Source organism: Cygnus olor, chromosome 3 (assembly GCF_009769625.2).
Source record: "Cygnus olor isolate bCygOlo1 chromosome 3, bCygOlo1.pri.v2, whole genome shotgun sequence".
Lineage (NCBI taxonomy): Eukaryota > Metazoa > Chordata > Aves > Anseriformes > Anatidae > Cygnus > Cygnus olor.
In genome coordinates, this window is record NC_049171.1 from 83830391 (window position 1) to 83850274 (window position 19884).

General features: G+C 40.2%; 1 protein-coding gene across 2 annotated transcripts in view; it reads right to left on the bottom strand.

The window, feature by feature from the left end:
• The window catches only part of AKT3 (AKT serine/threonine kinase 3), a 152122-nt gene extending 150747 nt beyond the window's left edge, over window positions 1-1375 (bottom strand). Inside the window, exon 1 of one of the 2 annotated variants that reach the window (XM_040553563.1) lies at window positions 1223-1375. The gene's annotated coding sequence lies outside the window, so the exon portion shown is untranslated. Of the gene's footprint in view, window positions 1-895; window positions 959-1222 lie in introns of those variants that run through there. The other variant, XM_040553564.1, reaches the window with a different exon arrangement.
• Between the last annotated feature and the right edge of the window lie 18509 nt (window positions 1376-19884).

Here is a 19884-nt window from a genome sequence, read left to right on the forward strand (position 1 = left end):
AAACGAGATCTTGTAGATATATCCAAGTAGCCAACCAATTGATAATTACATTAAAAATATAGAATGAAGGTGAGGAGCAATGCACTTGTTTACTCCCTACCAGCCGCACAAGCCCAGGATTTGGGCTTTTTTTTTTTTTCTTTTTTCTGTTAGCCTAACCCCGTTAGATAACCCAGCGTGGAAGGCTGTGGGTAGGGAACCAGCAGCAACCGCGCCGCCGCTGCGCTCCCCTCCCCTCCCCGACCGCCGCCGGACCCTGCGGACGGGACACGGCGACAGCAGTCCCCCCCCACCACCACCCCATCGCGACACGCTGCGACACGCGTGGCGCGCGCCCCGGCGACATGGGGGGGGTGCAGCACGTGCGGGGCGCGCCCCCGCCGCGCGTCAACTTGCTCGGCATGTGCGCGGCGGCCTCCATGATGGCTGGTGCGGGAGGAGGAGGAGGAGGAGGAGGAGGAGGAGGGTTGGGGGCGGCGGCCGGTTTTTTACTCGCAGGCAGGAGCCGCCAGCGGCGGCATCACCCGGGCGGCGCGGGCACGCGCACCCGCGCGGGCACGCGGCGGGGCTGCCAGACCCCCGCGCCGCAGTCAACCCCGGCGCGCTCCCGCGGGGGGGAAAAAAAAACGTTGGGGGGGGGATAACGGGCGGTCTGCGCTCGTTCCCGCCGGGGGCGCGCCCTGCCCGACACCCCCCCCCCCCCCCCCGTTACATAACGCCCGCACCGCCCGGGGGGGGACCCCCGCCCCCGGTCCCCCCCAGCCCCGGGCCAGGCCCGGCCGCGCCGCCGCCCCGCGCCCCCTCCCCGCCTCCCCCCCGCTCCCCGCCCGCCTCCTCGCTCCCTCCCCTCCCGCCCCTCCCGCCCCGCCGCCGCCCGGCCCCTCCCGCCCCGTACCTGCAGAGGCGGCGGCGGCGCCGCGGGCGCTGCTGCGGAGCCGGAGGGCGGCGGCGGCGGCGGCGGCTCCGGCTCCGGGGGGAGAAGGGGAGGAGGGCGCCGCTGCCGCCTCCTCCTCCTCCCCCGTCCCCCCGCCGGGCTCGGCGGCGGTCCCCGGCGGCTCCGCGGGGGCGGCAGGAGGCGGCCCCGGCCCCCCCCCGGCTACATGGAGCCGCGCGCCCCGCTACGCACGGAGCCGCCCGGGCGGGCAGCGCGGCCGCGGCGGCATCGACGCGCGGGGGTCAGGAGGAGGGCGGCGGCGGCGGCGGCTCCCCCCGGCGCACTCACCCCGGAGCCGGCCGGGCCCCGCTGTCGGCTCCTCCCGCCGCCTCCGCCGGGCTCGTTATTGACTTTCAGGAAAACTCCCGACGTCACCGGCTCCCCCCGCGTGTCTCCCCCTCCGCGGCGGCGGCGGCGGCGGCGGCATCGGCGGCATGCCCAGCTCTCGCGAGAAGCGCGGCGGGGCCGGGCGGGGGGGGGCCGCCAGACGGCGCGGGGGAGCCAGACAGAGGGGGCGGCTGAGGTGAGGGGGGCGGCGGGGACGGGGCCGCCGGCGGCGGCTGCAGGAGGAGGAGGAGGCAGCGAGGCGGCGGGGGAGGCCCGCCCGCCGCGGGGCGGCCCCGGTGGTGCGGCGGCCCCGGCATCCGCAGGGCTGCGGTCGCCCCGACGGGCACACGGATGCGCCCTGGCGATGCTCCCTCACGGCTCGGCTCCCGGTGCCACCAGCGAGAAGGACACGGCGCCGGTGCCCCATGGTTGTGTCTCAGGACTTCCTCCCTCCCGCATCCCGCTTTCCTCTACAACCCTCTGAAACCCCTTCTTCTCCCTCTTCTGCTGCAGGGCTTCAGCGAGAATTTCTAGAGGATCTAAATAATCGTAGGAGTTGGCATAGGACTGGGAAGTTGCCTCCAGGGGCAGCGAATCCATTCCCTGCTGTGGCAGGCAACCATACCGCACAATCCCATTCATAAATCAGCTGAGTTTCATCTTCGAGCTACAGAGTTTGTTTGCCCTACTGATTCCACTGGCAGACTGCACCCTATGCTCCCCATCCCCTGAATTCTGAAGAAAAGCAAAAAAATATTATTTATTCGATTAACACAACTTTTTGGGGAAAAAAAATAGAAGTACATTGCCAAGCATTACTTCCTTTCCCCGAAATTACAGTTCAGTCTTCCTCTTTCCTCAAAAACACTTGACTGAAATGAGCATCTCATCCACTATTAAGATGCACATAAAGCCATAATATCCATTATTCAAACGGATGTATACATTAATGTCTCCCCTCACCATTGTCACAATGCTGCTCCTGAAAAACGAAAGGTGTGGTTGGTTCTTGGAAGGTGCCTTCTGATTGCCGCGATCCCCACAGAGCACCCAGAACCTGAGGCAGCGTGAAGTCTGCATGGGCAGTAGCTGATAGACTGGCAATAAACTGTTCAGGCACCAAATGTTTAGTGTGAAATCCGGGCCCACGGAAAGCAGAGGTATTTGATATCAGGCAGACCAGGAATTTGTTGCATTTCTGCTGTATGTTGACCCCTGCCGCAAACAGTAGCAAATTTCTTATTAGTATATTTGTGTAGTTGATCATCCTCGTTCATTTCTCCTCACTTTCAAAAAGCTGCCTAACAGATACTTCTTGTATGAGGACAGCAATTTGCTTAAATTTATCTGTATATACTCAGTGTATCACCCAGGAAAATCTGGCCTAAATGCACATTTTTTAAATCTAAAAAGAAGAAAAAACTGCTCCGGGAAAATACATTGGTTAGAGAGGATAACGCTTATCTCCAAGAAAGTGTAGTTTTCTACATTTTTGTTTTATTACAAATTGGTGAAAGATGCTGAAATCTGATGAACTGATCTGGCGACTAAACGTACTTTTTCAGTAATTCTTCATTAGGATATTTTAGATTTATCTATACAATAAGGACAACTATCCATGGGCTAAAATTTTTTTGCCCAACATGACCTTGAAATCAGATTCACCACCTTCATACTCCCTAGCAATGTAAGGCCATTGCTCTTTTTGGAAATTTGTAGTTACTAACTAGTCCTAAGGTTTTGATGCTGCTCAGCCTTACATATTGACCTTAGTGAGCTGAATCTTACCTGTAATTTTTGTACGGATTACTAAATGTGCTATATAAATAAATGCCTCTATGCCACAGTTTGTATTTTATTTTTCTTAAAGCATATAACCATTTTATTGCTTAGTGTCTTACTCCAAGACATCAGAATGATTTCTTGCAAAGAGTTAATCACTGCAAGGTTGGCAGAAGTGACCCCTGGATTAATAACCAAATAGTGTCATACCTCTTTCAGAAATAACATGGCTGTGATGTACATACTGTGAACATAATGAGGTTGTAGGTTCTGCAGAAATGACATCATTTTCAGATTAATGACTATGTGACATGAATTTAATGAACATATTAACAACATATGCTAATGAAGAAAGTAGTGTAGTTCACATGGTAAGGACAATAGGACTACACGTAAATACAAGAGAAAACAGGCACCTTTGCGGTTGCGTGCTCCAAATAAAGAACCCTGAAACAAACTGAATAAAACCCATTCGTTGTCACCCATACTGGCTCTGCCAATAAGGTTGATAAACTTTTATATGATCACTGATAATCATGATTTCTACAGAAACCAAATGGAAAACCTGCATACAATCTCTGCAAATTCTATCCATTCTGGGAAAAAAAAAAAAAAAAAAAAAAAAAAAAAAAAAAAAAAAAAAAAAAAAAAAAAAGGATGTATGCCTTATTTCACCTAACATGCTTATGTTAAGTGTGATACTACCAGAGTGATAGAGTCTTAGACTGTGGAGATTCATAAAACTCCTGCAAATAAATAGTTAAGTGGGAGAAGAGAAGACTGCCTGCGGAGCACTGGTTCTCTCTGCCTCTGTGCATTACATTGCCTTCATTTTAATTTCTGTCCTTTTTCCTTGTGTCAGCTAATAAGCTTACTTCCATGTAACAATGCATTTTAAAAACAATTTTAACTCAAAGTGCAGCAATTTTCAGAAAAAAAAAATAAAGAAAAAAGAAAAAAAAAAGCAGTAGGTCAGATGACAATCTCTACCTTTAAATTCCCTATTAATGTCTGTCTTGTTATGCTTTGAGAAGCACACAAGTGTCAGTGGCAACTGACTGGCAGGAGAGCAATGAAATTTGCTCTACATGCAGTGATGCTTAGAAGAGATATGCATTTTGTTACAGTGGAGTTAAGGTGCTGCCTGCAAAAGTCATGACCTAAGTTTTTGTATATGCATAGTTCTTAAAAAGTTTAAACATGTCTGTCAGTGAGCATAAGTTCAGCTGCTGTGAGGGAGAACATGTTCGTCTTATCTTGGGCTGTGACTCTGGATTCTCTGTGTTGTCACAGGCACGCAGCTGATTCAGGACTCTAACCATTGCTGCCCAAACCCTAGCTGTCTCCTGTGACAATTAGACTCCTGGCAACCAAAGGCAGCTCATTGTAAAGCTGCAGAATTTAGATAAGATGTTTAGGAAAAGCATAGGAAGGGATGTTGCAATCCAGGGGATGCTGGGAGGAAACAAAACTTACAGAAGTGCAGTTGGATTTTACAGTGCATTTTTTTCCTTTCTGTTGCGTTTGCTTCTAAATAACTTTATTGCTGTAATACCTTTCTGCTTTCTCTTTACTCTCTTTGACTCCCAGTTGATTTCTTTTTGGCTCTTCTGTCTCTGAGGCTGTCTCAGAGGGCAATATCCCACTGCTTCTGTAAACTTGCTTTGTTTTCTTCCCCCTGTCCCTGGATATTTGTGAGTTGTTTGGGAAAAATAAAAAAAATAAAAAAAAAAATAAAAATAAAATAAAATAAAATAAAATTAAAGGGTCGTTCATTTATTTCAAACAAGAAAATCCTGCCATGTAGATTTTGCCTTTGCACCCTGTGTTTTGCTGCACATCCCACCAGTTCCATAAGACTGGGCTTCAGCATCAGGTGCCATGTGGCTGAGCTGCCCCGTACGGCGAGGTGGCTCCTTGGTACGTTGCAAAAATTGTCTGGATTCAGAAATTTCTGCTTTCCGCGGACAGTCACGGTTCATCAGTGCTTACCAAAGGTATTAATATATGGACTCAAATTATTATTATTTTAGACCCGCAGGGTGTAGGCTATCTGTGAATATGCAGTAAAGCAAGACAGAAATAAAGGAATTATTATTCTGTCCACCTATATTTTGCTGAACAGCACTATAATTATGCTGAACGCATTAGAGACTTTAGATAAAGGACTGTGTAAATATCAGTTGATAGCATTTATTTTACAGCATGTTATTATTGCTTTATTATTTATCCTCCAAAGATCTGAAAGCGTGTTTCCTTCCCCTTTTCCTGTACTCCCACACACCGGCACTTTGCAAACACAGAGGAAGGCACGTGCCCTGCCCCGATGACCTTACCCGACTTTGAAACAAGATATGACAGTAAGTATGACAAACGATGGGAGGGAAGGATGGGAAGAGGGCAGTAAGATTACACAGTTGCACAGTTTAGCTATATGCTTAACTTGATGTATAGGCCTTCAGATGAACTTGGAAATTTTTCCTCAGTGAGAAAATAGTTTCCATGGTGCACGGATTTATCTGAGGGAGGTCAATCTACCACAGAAGAAAGTCAAAGAGAAATAAAATGCCAGCCTTTCTGCCTGAGCTTTCTTCTCCCTCTCTTTCCTATCCGATTTTAATTTCATCAGCGCAGATAAAAAATGTCTTTGAATAAAATTCTGCAATTACCAGCGTACAGCAATTTCTAACACAGAACCCTGTCTGTGTCCTGGTCTCACTTAATTGAAGTCAATGAGAAATGCCAGTTGATGCTACTTGGAAGGATCAAGTCTGTAATGCATGAGCAAAATCAGAGAGCATAAAGTTTAATGGGGAGAGGGACAGAATTTTAAACAGATGTTCTCTTCAGAGGTTTTGTGACCACGTAAATTTTCCCCATGTGATCCTGAGAGGGTCACGGCTGCCCAGAGTTAGAAAAAAGCAGCTGAGGAGAAAGCTGGCTGCTGATGAAGGGAAAGGAAGCCGTCTATTGCCAGACAGAGCCCAGGTCTTTTCCTTTGCTTGGAACTTTCTTTGGCAAATGATCAGGATATCAGCGGTAAAGCGCACCTTATCCTTTGAGTGTGTTACTTAGAGCACCTTCCTTTGCCCCTGGATACCATGCAGACTTCACTGTGTGATTTGCTGGGCTCCTTCCCCACAGTGTCAATCCCCTGGCTTGTAGCTAGGGCAGCCCTCCATGATTTTCTTTTTTGTCTATAAGACGGCAGCTGAAGTACAAGGAGATTGTTTTAGTGTCAACAATAACACTATTCCACTGGCTCTGGCCAAACCATTGGCTACACTCTTTGCCTCTGATACATTCCATGCTAGAGAGTACCTGCATTTTCTAAGCTGTGACATGAAATCAAAGAATTAGCACAAAAGTTTAGAACACGAAGACAGATTGGGGTTGTGATAACAAGGACCTTCTCAGATCTGATACGTATGTTCTCGTTAATAATGAGGTATAACGATATGCTAAAATATTAATGGTGCGTTCATTAATAGTCTTCAAAACTGAAGGGCAGATTGCCTTGAACACTTCAGTTACCTTACACAAGTTTTGGTGATTTATCTGGATATATATCTGCTTTGTACAAAGTAAAACTAGCAAAAGATGATGATGAATCCAGTCCTTTGTACGTACCTATTTATACAGGAATATGGTACAAAATAAGAGGAATGTCTACAGTAAGATTTTCTGCCAAATTTGTTAGCAATCTGTTTAGCAAACTTCATGATAACAGAAATCTGATCAATTATTGACCTCTTTTTAACTTTATTTACCATGAGCTGAAGAAAAAATATTATATATTAGCCAAGAATGGCAAGTTGTAACTAAGTGCAAGAGACAAAAGCGTTCACCATCTTCTCATAATGCCAAGATTTGAACAGGGTGCTCCTGAGCAGATGGTTTAACAGACTAAAGCATTAGTTGCTGATCCTCCATGCTTGCTAATTAATTCTTCAGTTTACTAGGATTTAAGATGATTGTTAAAAACAAGGCTTCTCTTAAAATAAACTTTAGGTAAACGTTATAAAGTGGTGGTTAATATTATAATGGCTGTAACAAGAATTTTGTGTATTTTTAGAAAAGACATTCATCAATGTAAGTCTCAAGTACTATCCTTAAAATTTCTGCCACTGAAACTGTCTTGTTTTAAGAATTTGTTTTTGTTTTCCTAGCTAATTAATCCTCTGACTTCCCGTTGACACTGTTGAGTCAAGATTATGTCCTTGACTTCTGTGAGAATGCCTATATATTAACATGGGAAGGACTTAGTCTTTTATAACACAACTGTCCCCTCTCCCTGAATTGTTTTAAGCCCATCATTGACAAAGTAAAAACTGCAGTAGTGCCTGTATTGTTTTAAAAATCATTGTAATTCTAACTAGTATGATTTCTTATAGTAATTTATTTCAGGTTAACATTAAAACAATGAGTCTTATTGAGTGTATTAAAATGCAATATTGTAGAGTAGCTTGCTGTTTATTAGATTTAGACAGCAGGCAAATCATTCACTTATTTCAGATTTCATTTTATAGCAGTTTTATACACTGGACTCCAATTTGAAGACAGCAGAACTCCACCCAGTAGAAATTTTGGAATTTATACTACAGAGATGAAAAAAAAAATCAAACAATTATATGATGATAAAATATTCTTTTGCAAAGAAGGAAGTGGGAAGAAAACAAAGTAATAGTAGGAAAATAAGAACTTTACTTACTAAAGCTAAGACATAAACTTTGAAGGCCTATCCATTGTTGCTTGCAAAGGGGAGGTCCACATTTAATTAGTGGACTTGGGTAATTTCTGTCAAGTTGTCTCACTATGGCCTAAAAGAAGCTCTCTTCCTTTGTCCTGCTTTGCCAGAGGAGGTGCTGTGAAATTCTGCAGTCGATTTTCTTGTTGTGGTTTGTTACTTCTGTGTTTGTATGTTTTGGGATATCTTCCTTTGTGTACAAGTTCAGATTTACTGGTTCGAATTCAGAGCTGTATGTTATCTCTGTAACTATTCATGCTGTCAGAGCATTATTGGTTGTTATGTTAAAAATTCTTGGCAATCCCCTTTCAGAACAACAGATAAGAATTCTTATTACTATTGAACAGAATTCATAACTTGTCTCATTCTATAATCTATCCATCTTGTAAACCAAGAAAAAAATATTATTATAGATGATTCAAGGGTGAACTTCCTAGTAAGCTGTCAGTATGTCATCTTCATAGTACCAGTCTTCAGCTCCTTTCAATAAGTCATTTTCTTATCCAGGACAACTGCAAGGAATTTTGTAATAGTTTTAATATACCCTTAACAGGGAATCTACACTGAGGGTATAAGCTATTTATTGAGGTGACATCTGGTTTGAAATGAAGGTAACATGATAAGCTGCTCAAGGTGAATTAATGCTAGTAAACTTGAAGCATTAATTTCAGTAATTTTAGATAGATGGGTTACTACCATATTAATTAAAGCAGTACTAGAACACTATGCCCAGCCAGTACTCCCATTTTAAAAGCAGCAGAAAGAATTAAAAAGAATTTAAAAATGAATGATCTGATGTTGAAATCTTACTTTACAGTGAAAGATTACAGTCTGATCTCCTTAACAAAAGGAAGAGTTAAGACTACAGCGTGACATTGTAGTAAGAAAATTCCTGTGTAAGAACTTATGGTAGAGTAATTAGAGCACTCTATGGAGTACTCTATAATTTAACATAAAATGGGAACAGTCTTTTTTATGGGTCTTTGAGAAGATCCAGTGAATGAAAACTGAGAGCAAACTCAAAACAGAAATAAATTACAGCTTTACCCGCAAGGATTATTAAATCTTGGAGCAGTATTAAATTGTAATAATTTAAGCAACATGTGCTAGATTCTCTGTTACTTTAGATCACAATTAAATACCCTGTTCTAGCTCACCTAAGATTAAAAATTAGGAAATTGCTGAAGTTTGTATTAACTTGCCAGTCAAGATTTGATGACCATGGTAATATTTTCTGGTCTTAAAATCTGAGTTTATGAACACTTTTTATATTGTTGTTTTTTCTTTACATTGAACCCTAACATAGTGATCTGGAGATAAATATTGGCTGTTAAATGTAGATAAGCAGAAGTGAAAAAAAAGATATTCCACAGACAGTGGAACTAAAAAATCTAGGATTCTTTATAAACTAATTCTTTCCTATTTCCCACATCGTTACACTTCTTGACTCCAGCTGCCTTGCAGATCCCTAAAATCTCACCTATTCAAGAATGTAGTAAGTCCTTCCTGTGTACCCAAGACCACAGTAATTCTGCCAGTTCCCTACCACGCTTTGTTCTGACAGTACCCAGTGCACCTACTAACTATCTGCTGGGCAAAAATCAGTAAGCTGGTTCTGACATTTGTACTTAGTAGCCACCTTGCACGGACTGGTAGCCCGGATGATAGCCAAGCAAGATAGCCATTGAGTTCATATTTCGGACTTTCCCATATAGAAGAGAACCTTTTCGCTCAGTGTCCAGTTCTCAAGAAAGTTGTAGGCACTGACTGTCTCTGAGGCTTTCACCTCTTTTTAAAATGGAAGAAGGAAGACATAAAAAGTTATTGGAAGAGAAAGGACAGGTAGTCAGATGGTCATAAAAACAGCCAGTGGAAGAATTTCCTTTGCAAGTTGTCCTTGCCATACATTTTAATGGAAGTTCCAAGAGGCTGAGACTGCTTAAATAAATACTGATTGTATGAAAGCATACTGCATGCTTCTACAGTATGCTTTACACTCATACATGACAGTACTGGAGTATTAAATGTCATTTCACTCACAAACCAAATCCAATCTTTTCTAAGTTGAACAAGACAGCTTGCTTTACTGCACATTGCAATGCTATGCTACTGTTTCAGGTGGGAAAAAAAATAGAAGAACATTATATTTAGAACTCAGAATATTTAGGGAGTCAAAATCTGATTATAACTTATAACTTGATTTACAAATCTAAAATGCACATATGGTTGATATTTTTTCTATTATATAGCATGTATTTCTGGAAGCCTTTTCACTTCTGTCCCTTTTTGATCTGAAAAATATTTTTGGCAGAATCTTCAGATGAAATTTCAAATGAACAAAAAAACATTTATCTCCCTTCACTAGCCAGCAAGGCCAGCTATCAGAAGGCGCTCTAACATCATATCTCCTTATGAATCATTAATATGGGATTGTAATTATAGTAAAATCTTTTTAATTTTTTTTTCAAAAAAGATATTGTTAGTTGAGAAAGTTGCTTTGTAACATATTTTCATTAGGGTTATCTATTTGACAGTGACTTTTAATCATAGCTAATTTAAATGATTCATCAGAATGTTTAAAACCCTACAGAAATGTTTAAATAACTCATGGCTCTTACTGCACAGTAGTACTTTAAAATATTATACTCATAACAGAAGAGTAAATTCACTTAACACTGTTGTTGTTCTTATCTTCTTGACACAAGTTATAAGTTGATTCCTTTGGATCATCTGTGAAACATAGTACTACTAACAGATGTCACCTGGAATATAGGTTCATAGAATTTTTATCATTTATCTTGTTTTCAAGCTATTTATTCCTTAGTATCCTTCATCTATGCAAGCCAATTCTGTGCAGAAAGACTGTCACCACCACAGCTTTTTATTTCCTGCTTTCCAGTTGCAAACAAAGCTAGCAAAGCCTTCCAAATGTACTAAAGGCCAGGTCTTAATTCTGTGTACAACAGAGGTGAAAATCTAATATTTTTTTTTCTGCTGTCATAGTCAGTGCAACCATTGGTAGGTTTATCTGTTTCACAAGGGTTGTAATTAAGAATTACTGTAGTAACTCTTGAGCCTGGACACAGGGTTACAGACAGTCATGGGAATAAGATGAAAATGGATTTCAGGTCTCAAATCTTTATTAGAATTCCCAACTGTACATTTAGAAGTCTAAGTTATGATACTAGTTAGAAGGCTAATTCCCTGATGATTTCCATGTTTTTAATGGAGTCCTGCTCTAAATCACTTTGTAGAAGAACCTGCCTGGCTCCACTGACTTTGTGGGTGGTCTCAGCAGATTTGCCTTCTGTTTCAAAAATGTAATTTAGGTGGCTAAAGTTACATGCGGTGAATATTGCCTTACTTCTACTGGTCAATTCCATGGCAATTTCACATTTTTTAAGGAACAATGTATTGTAGAGAATGCTAATATAGAACGAAAAATGGTTTAGTGCTGTGCTAATTACCATCTTGATTTGGTTCTTGAATTATATTGCAACAAAATAAATGTCCCTTGTTTCTCATAGTGTGAAAGAATAAAGTTGATTGTGAGAGAAGAGCCCTATATGGTCAATAAAACTTTGTCACTCTCGGCTAGAAGAAGTGATAGACCTGTTATTCTTAGTCCCTTTCAGTATTTCACAGTGTGTGCAAGATGCTTCCAAAATATTCAAGAAATGTGTACTCCATAGAAATTCAAATCTTGCAGCAACCGGATGGAAAGACATCAGAGAACTGGGAATGACAATAAGCAATGTTTGCACAGGTTCACAAGACAGAAGACAGTTTTTCTTAAGACTTGAATTTGAACTAAATTGGTCTTTCTAGATGAATTTATGCGAACACTAAAGTTCATATGAAAATGTTTTCAGCTCAGAAACAGAATGTGATAGCTGATTATTGAATTCAATGTTGTACTTTTTTCTTCCCCCCCCACCCCCCATGGAGGAGGTAAGGAAGGATTCATTTTTTCTCTTCATTGTCTAGCTACAAAATTTCATGAAGAAATGTAATGCTTTTGAGACTACTATGTCCCTGCTAAATTTTACTGGAATTGGCTAATGGATTCAAAAATTATTAGGAAGAACTGGAAGATGAACAGACAATAACAACATGAAATGACTTGAACCTTAGGAAATCAGACTAAAGCCTATGATATTTGATGCCCTCAAGTTTAGAGGACAGTGGCACAGCAGAGTTCTTCAGAGTGCCACTTTATACATGTAAACACCATCATATTCTCTGCATCTGTTTTTTCAAACAATAAATGAAGTATAGACATAAGCTTCCACAGCTTCAGTACACAGGGCCGTGGAACATCTGGTAACAATATTTTTAATTTCCTAGGAGTGGAGCAACACAAGCTTTATGAGTAACATTCAATATCTTTTTATCTTCTAGTGGAAATCTGTTTATTTTATAAACAAGGAAGCATATTATGACCTTAAGAGATTTCTCCAGGAAACAACACAAAAATAGATGTAATTGTAGCTGCTGGCACTATAGGTGTGGATACCTGAGCTTTGTCTTAACAATCTCAAATAATACTGACTTAAATTCTTATGTTGCAAGTCAAGAAACTGAATTTCATCATCTAGGTATAACCTGTGAGCAGTATTTCTCACCCTTCAAATACTAAGTCCAAGTCTTAGTTTAACACCATTATCTGCGATAGCAGATTAATTTGGAAGTCACACGAATAAATCTGCGATAGGATATCAACATTACTCTGTGTAGATTTTGCAATGATTTTAGTCCATATCTTCTTTTCACAGTTAAGTGGTTAATGAAGTTTCTGATCCTCCTCCTTTTTAAATATCCCTACAACTATGCAAAAGTTATCCGTTGCTGAAAGGGAACAATTTCAGTGGATTTCATCTCCTGTCTGTGAAGTATGCTCCTGAAGCTACTGAGAGGGATAATTTTGTTTTGTTTTGATCACTCTTTTGAAGCTCCAAGTATTTTTTTGAAAAATACATGTGCAAAACTATGTTTCATTTGTGGCACCAAATTCAGTAGTCCTTCATGAAGGTCATCAACATATGCAGTGGAGAAGTGGGTGGTAAATCTTTTGGAACTACTAAAATTAACAAGAATACCCTTAAAGTTCAATTTCAAGCTCACTTGTTTTGTTTAGGCATGCTTGCAAGAAGTCTTTGGTGTAGTCTTAGTATTTCAGACTTAATTCTGTATTTAAGAACCCATTCCTTAAATGGCTCATATAAGTTTCTCTTGCTGTCCTCTGAAAATCTAGTGATTCTAGGTTTTGGTGTTTCCAATTATAATGAATGTTCTTTTAATTGCACTTTGGTCTGATTGTGCTTACTCTCATAATGAACTCTTGTGTCTTCCAGTCCAGAAATGTCTTTCCACTTTGTTAACTGCTCTTCTTGATGAAGTACCTAGAGAATTGCTTGTTGATTAAAATCCTTCTTCCTTTACACAGTCTCTTGAATCAGGTGTCCAAAACAGTAATTAAATGAGAAAGAAATTCTGAAGAAATATTTTAGTATTCTTTGTTGTTTTTTTGTTTTGGTTTGGTTTGGTTTGGTTTGGTTTACTCTTAATTTCCTACCTGTAGAATTATTTCTTTTGTGACAGCTCTACCACCAATTCATGATTATAATTTATATTCTTCTTATAGTATAATTCTGGTTAAAGTATCTTCATATTACTTCATAATTTAAAGTATTTCCTGACATTTTTATTTGACATACTTCATTGTCTTCAGTAGTCCTGATTTTCGCTTGTTCAAGAACTATGCCTTGTTTGTTTGTATGTGATCTTAATAAAATTTAGAAAACATGGCAAGAAATGAAGAAAGCATTCTAAATAAATTACCTCTCAGGGGTTATGGTAGGGAGACTTTACTAATAAATTCTCCCTGAAATTTAAAGTAGTGGAGTAATACAAGTTTAATTTATACTGTGTTATTCATTTTAATTAGGGTAGTGGTTAAGAAAAATCAAATTAAAGGTAGGTTAAAAAAAAAGCCATTTAATTATCTGAAAAAAAAAAAAAAAAAAGACATCAATGGCTCAGCAGAGCAAGCTTTTCTGAAAAACTTGGTGATTATTCCTGAGCTCTGTTACAGAATGAGAACAGCAAGGAAGTGAAGATAGCTCAGCCAACATTCACATTCAGTCTTTAGACTCTTCACTAAGGCTGCTAGATTACCAGCTGGTTACATCTTTAGGTGTATATTTCTGCAATAAGACCACGGTAACTTATAGGAAATATGCATTACATGTTGAGCAACTTGGACTACTACCAGTATGTTCAATGCTTGAAGAGGTGTTTCACAGTATTAGCTCCTGCAGATCAGAACCATTATATAAAAACCTACACATAATCTCTGCTATCCTGAATTTATGTTATGCTACAACAACTTTGGACAACAAATCCAAAAGTAAAAAATATTCACCACACCGCTCTGCCATACAAAGTTAGTGCTAAAGGGGAGTGGAAAACAAGCACAATGCCTCAAATTTCGGGACAAATGCTAATGACATTTCTTCTGTTACTTTTCTTCTGAGTACAAAAGTCACTGCCAAGTTCAAAAATGTTAGGGGACATACATAAAGTGAAAAGAGGAAAGAACAGAAATGTTTATTAATACTGAACATACTGATATCTCAATATCAGAAATAATTTTATATTATTCAACTTGTCTGGCGAATTTTGGCACCCTTGTTTTCCAAAAAATCAACATCCACAAAAAACTCTTCCCAAATATTTTCATTCACAAGGATGTTATTTTGCATTTCGGTGTTGCCTAGCTTTGGTTTTTTTGCTCTATCATTTGTACCCTGTAGTATCTAAATGTGATATAAATATACGTATGTATTTAAATCAAAGTTCTCTTTTCCAAGATTGATCCTGCTCATTTTGAGTTTAGATCATTATTTTTAAGTAAATATCTTTTCGTTCATAGTTAGTTAAAGGTGCCAATATAAAATTAATACTTTGAAATTGTAATATATTCTGGTCCAGTCTTGTTTTTCAGGACCTTGGAGAGCACTCGTGGTTCTACCATGAGCTCAGGAAACTGCACACACACACACAGACAAAACAACTAGAGCAAAGTGTTTATGTTTTAATGAGCCTACTAATAATCTCTGAGGTCTTGAAATATTTTGAAATCTATCTCTTGAAAGAAAAGCTGTTAAATTACTTTGGGAATATCATAGGTGAAATTACATTTTGCACATTCAGGATAATCTGCTGGCTTCAGCTGTTTTGGCAATTGAAACAAAGCTGAAATAATTTTCTCATAATATGAATTTATTGATACTTCCCAGTTTGGCGTGAAGACTGCTGTGTGTGACCTGGGCTGCTTGTGAAAGAAGTATGGCACAAACTTTATTTTGATAAAGTCCCGGCATTGACTTCACAGAAATATTCTGTTTCAATAAAGGAAATATATTCAGTAGAATAAAGCTACTGCCCTGCCTATTGAGGCAGATCTGGGCTAATTTGGCCTATATTTCAGAAATGGCCAAGAAGACATCTGTATTTTATATGCGCGCTATTTTACATCCATAGCGGACTATCTTCTCATTCTCGTGAAACAACCATTTTTCTAAATGGACAACAGGAGAATTTTCTGAAAACATTAGCTGGAGTCTAGACTTTTCTGTTTGCTTCTATTATGTAAAACTTGTTTCAGACTGAAAATAGTCTGGCAGAGGAGGAAAGCAGTAGCACTTTTTGCTTTTACAGCAGAAAGGTAAAGCAGCTTGTTTTGATAGTTTCTAAGCTGAGCAAGAAATGTCCCCAGTGTAGTCTCTGGTGTCTAGTACCTTTTAAGATGCCATAAAATTTTTTAGATAGACACAGAACCTGAAGGAGACTTCTGCTTTCCTGGAGTGACAGCGTACCAGGGGCATCTGAAATAGCATGGATACCTATGGTATCTGAATACCATCATTAAATATTCATAGCAAATAGATACTCTTTTTCAGAAATGAGAGTGGAAAAAATGCATTTGTACACAATAAGAAACCTTTGTTACTTCACCAGTGTGCCATTTACAACTCATTTAGAGCTTGTAAACATTGTAAGTTGTTATAAGCCATAGTGTTAATTTAGATCACTGCAACTATAGCAGATATAGCATATTTAACCCATACTTCGGAATGAGCAGGTTTTTTTCTTTTCCATTTCTGCCACATTAGAGGTCACCAATCCCCAAACACCATTTCTCTCTCTTTCCCTCTCTCTCTCTCTCCATAAAAAACTTTTCTGTGGTACGAAGTATTTTAACTGTATTGCCTTAACTGGTGAAATATACACCAGTACATAAATTCTTAGATTTTTGTTTTGACTGGAACAGTGGGAAACAATGTCCCGTGCCTTGGTCCTTGGTCCTTGATCTGAAAGATGGCTCTGGAAAACCTGTAACTCAGGGCGGGGAATGGGGGATTAGTGGAAGGTAGGGGTAGGGTGACATTTGTGTAGACTAGAGATTGTGAGCAATATTTGCACGTCTCACATGAAATCAGTGACAAAGTTTTTGTGCATTTTTCTTAAGTGTTTGGAAAGTATCCTCCAATGACACCAGAAAGTATCCAAAGGGTGGAGAAAGTAGGCTGGAAGACTTTCTAACTCAAAACTGATTTTTTTAGCCATTTCTTTTCTCTTCAATTAATGGTTGCAAAAACAAGCCAAGTGAAATCCTAATGTAGACAACTGCTATCTATGAGACAGTGTTTGTGTCTGTAAAGACAGCAGCCAATGGTTGCCTGCTTGAAGGATGATTCAGTCCCAGGTGCTGAGAGGATGATTCATCCTCAGGCAATGACTCACTACAACTCAGCACCAGTTTGGCTCTGGCCCCTGAACATGTATACATAGATACTTGATATCACATGTTGATGCTATGTGTAAGAAAGTTCTCTGAAAGATAATAAGTGGGTATCAAATGTAAAAATGCCCAGGAAACCTCCCTTAATTTGTGTGGAGAAGGGTGCTACATAAGGAAGTAGAACTGCAGAACTATGGTGAAAGAATTATTGCAATTGAGAAAAAAAGGGTACGGTCCCACTTGCTTTCAACCAAACTTAAAGAATTTTCACAACAATTTCCACCTGAAATAAAATTCAAACCAAGTTTTGAATGGCAAGTAGATAAAATGGAAGTGTAACGACACTGTTGCTACTTCACAGTTCTTCACAAAGCTTAAAAGTCAAGCCAGATACATACCATCAAAAAGAAATAAAAAAGATATGTGTTGGAGTTTGAAAGTCATCATAACTAGAAGTTTAAAGGGCCTTTTGATTCTCTGATGCTGCAATAATTTGTTCTGTGACAATATATCCATTAAAGGTGTACTGGAAATAACAAGAAAAAACAGACACAGACACAGACGTCTAAAAGAAATGTTGTGTCACAGACGTCTAAAAAATGTTGTGTCTATATGTTAATTGTTATCCTCCTGTCTCATTATATAGCAATCCAAATAATGAGATGAGTCTCTTACTCAGTAGCCACTGTTTTTAAATGCCACCCCCCTCATTTCCCTAAAACTCAAGGTAACAGCCACTAGCGAGTAAGTGAACAGATTTTGCTTCATGTTTCTGTTAGTGTTTAGATGTCAATCTTTCCTTGTAAGCAGTGTAACATTTTTTGATTTCCCTATTGGCCTATCTCGTATGTTTCTTCTCTGCACCTTTTAATGTTAGTTCAGTGTTTCTTTGTAGTGTACTTTGAATGTGTACTAATTATTTTTACGTATTATCTTTTACTGAATGTACATCTCTTTCTGTTTGGAAACATGAAAATCATTTGTTAATACCAACATCTTCACAACTCGTATATTGTGTATTTGTATGTATCTGAGTGTATTTAAATACCCTTAAAATCTTATGCAAAAAAATGAATCGGTATGCAAAACACTGTGTAAAGTGATGTGCATATATATACATTGTATATTTTGATGCAGAGGTTAGCACAGAGCAGAACACAGCAGCTGAGATCTTCATGAAGTCCAGCAATTACAGTTATTGATGAAAAATAAAGTATGTTTTCTGATAGCCCTGTCATGGGACTGCTGCAGAAAACTGAGGAGGAAATGACACATTCAATTCAGCTGATATGAAACTGGGGTAAAGGAGAAACCCAGCATGCCTTTATAGCTAAACAGGAAAAGCAACCATTCAATTTTACTAACTATGACTTGCCTTTTGTTTGGAATCCTTTATGTAACTGAATTTCAGTATAAACTCCTCTGTGAACATTTATGAATTTTAGATGAATCTCATCACTCATACATCTATTTAAAGTTTCTTTGAACTTCTATAATGTTGGTAAGGAATATTCATTATCAATAATTATTGTATGTCAGAAAAAAAAAAGTTAGATTCACAATTCTCAACAGTACTCAAATAAAATTCCCTCATTTTCAAATATGTGCTTACAGATGCTTTAATATTGGGAGCACTGTCATTTATTCACAAACATATCTGTAAAATGTTTTTCTAACAGTAGAGACAAGGACAAAACCTTAAGAAAGTTTAATGTTTGTGTTAACTTCACTAGCTATAGCTATGTTGAACAGTGGAAGGATTAGGATTAGCAGTGACTGTGCTGCTCAGGCTGGAAAAGGGCCTGCTTCCCTGTATGTGGAATGGAAAGAGGTGTGTGCATGTCTTTGAAGGCTGGTATTTTAGTGCTGGATGTTGTTGGCTATCATGGCAGAAATAGAGCAGGCTCTCCTGGCCACAGGCTGTGGGAGAGTTGGAGCATGAGAGCAGTGTGTGGAGTTCATTTAGTAAGTATGTTGTAAAGTACATTGTTCGGCCTAATCGTATGGACTGAAAAGGGATTTAAAACCTTGCAAGTGTTGGGCTGTTTCTACAGAGAAGGCTCCATCTCTGAGTACAAACCATTTATAAATGTTTCCTCTTCAGCTGAGCTCCCACAAGTACCAGTTCTGCACAGTGCTAGTGTATGGAAGGCCATACCCTGGGCCGCCAGCATCATGCCCTCAACGTGAGGGCCCCACACCTGCCTCCCCTCTCCCAGGAGGTCTGTCACCACCTCACAGCTGCTGAGAAGAAAGCTGGAAGAAGCCTCAGAGAGGATGGCCTCCCCTTCCCTTGGGAGCTGCCCTGCAGTGGAGGCAGTCTGCTGACCACCAACCCTGCTGATCTGGGGAGATCTAGACCTGCAGATGGACTGTCTGGCTTTACCCAGCCAGCCATATCACAGGGGGCTTGGCTGGCAGCTGCCTATGGATGATCTTGGTTATTGTCTCCAGACTCATGCTTGCCTTGCTTAATGGAAAGAGCAGGGGCATGGGACCTCGCTTTGATGATCTGAGTGCTCCTCTTCTGCCCAGTCCATGCTTCAGCTGCTCACCAATGCTCGTCCTTTCCCTTTGCCCTAAATGACCCTCCTTCTGTTATTCCCCAGCCTTTGAGTCATAACAGCCCTTTCCTATCCAGATGTGTGTAAATCTTATCTTTCAGAAAACAATGGGAATGCCTCTGATTTATCTAATATATCCAGATGACTTTCTTCTCAAATATCTATTCATTCAGGGGATTCAACCCTACTGGGCTGAAGAAATTACAACAAGGGTCTCCAGGCTTTCTCCAGTTTCTGTCAAGAGTGGGATGTGCTTTGCTTACTCAGTGGTCCTGGTATAGCTTTCTGAGTAATTCATGTCTTGTGGTAGTTGTCATGCTACCTAGAAAGCCTATGGCCTAATCCTTTTTCTTTTTGCTATTTTTTTTTCTTACAGAATTCATGAAGTCAGAGAACCTGACTTTTTTCCCCATTAAATCTTATCATTATAATGACTTATTCAATATCGTGTTTCCAAAGAGACTCTTGAGACAGGATCAGTGGGAGTATAAATAGGCCCAAAGCTCAAAATATCAGGAGAGCATAGCAGTTTTCAGAAAATTTTTATTTAGAGGACTGGCTCTTCTCTCATTTATCCTCCATTTGAATCCCAAGCCCTGATGCATATTTCCATGAGATGCCCCACATTTGAAGGCAGTGCACCTAACCATACTTATTTATATTGCTTGTAAGCTTCTTATTGTTGTCTGTAGCAGGTCTATGGTTGATGTCAAAGCAGGAATTT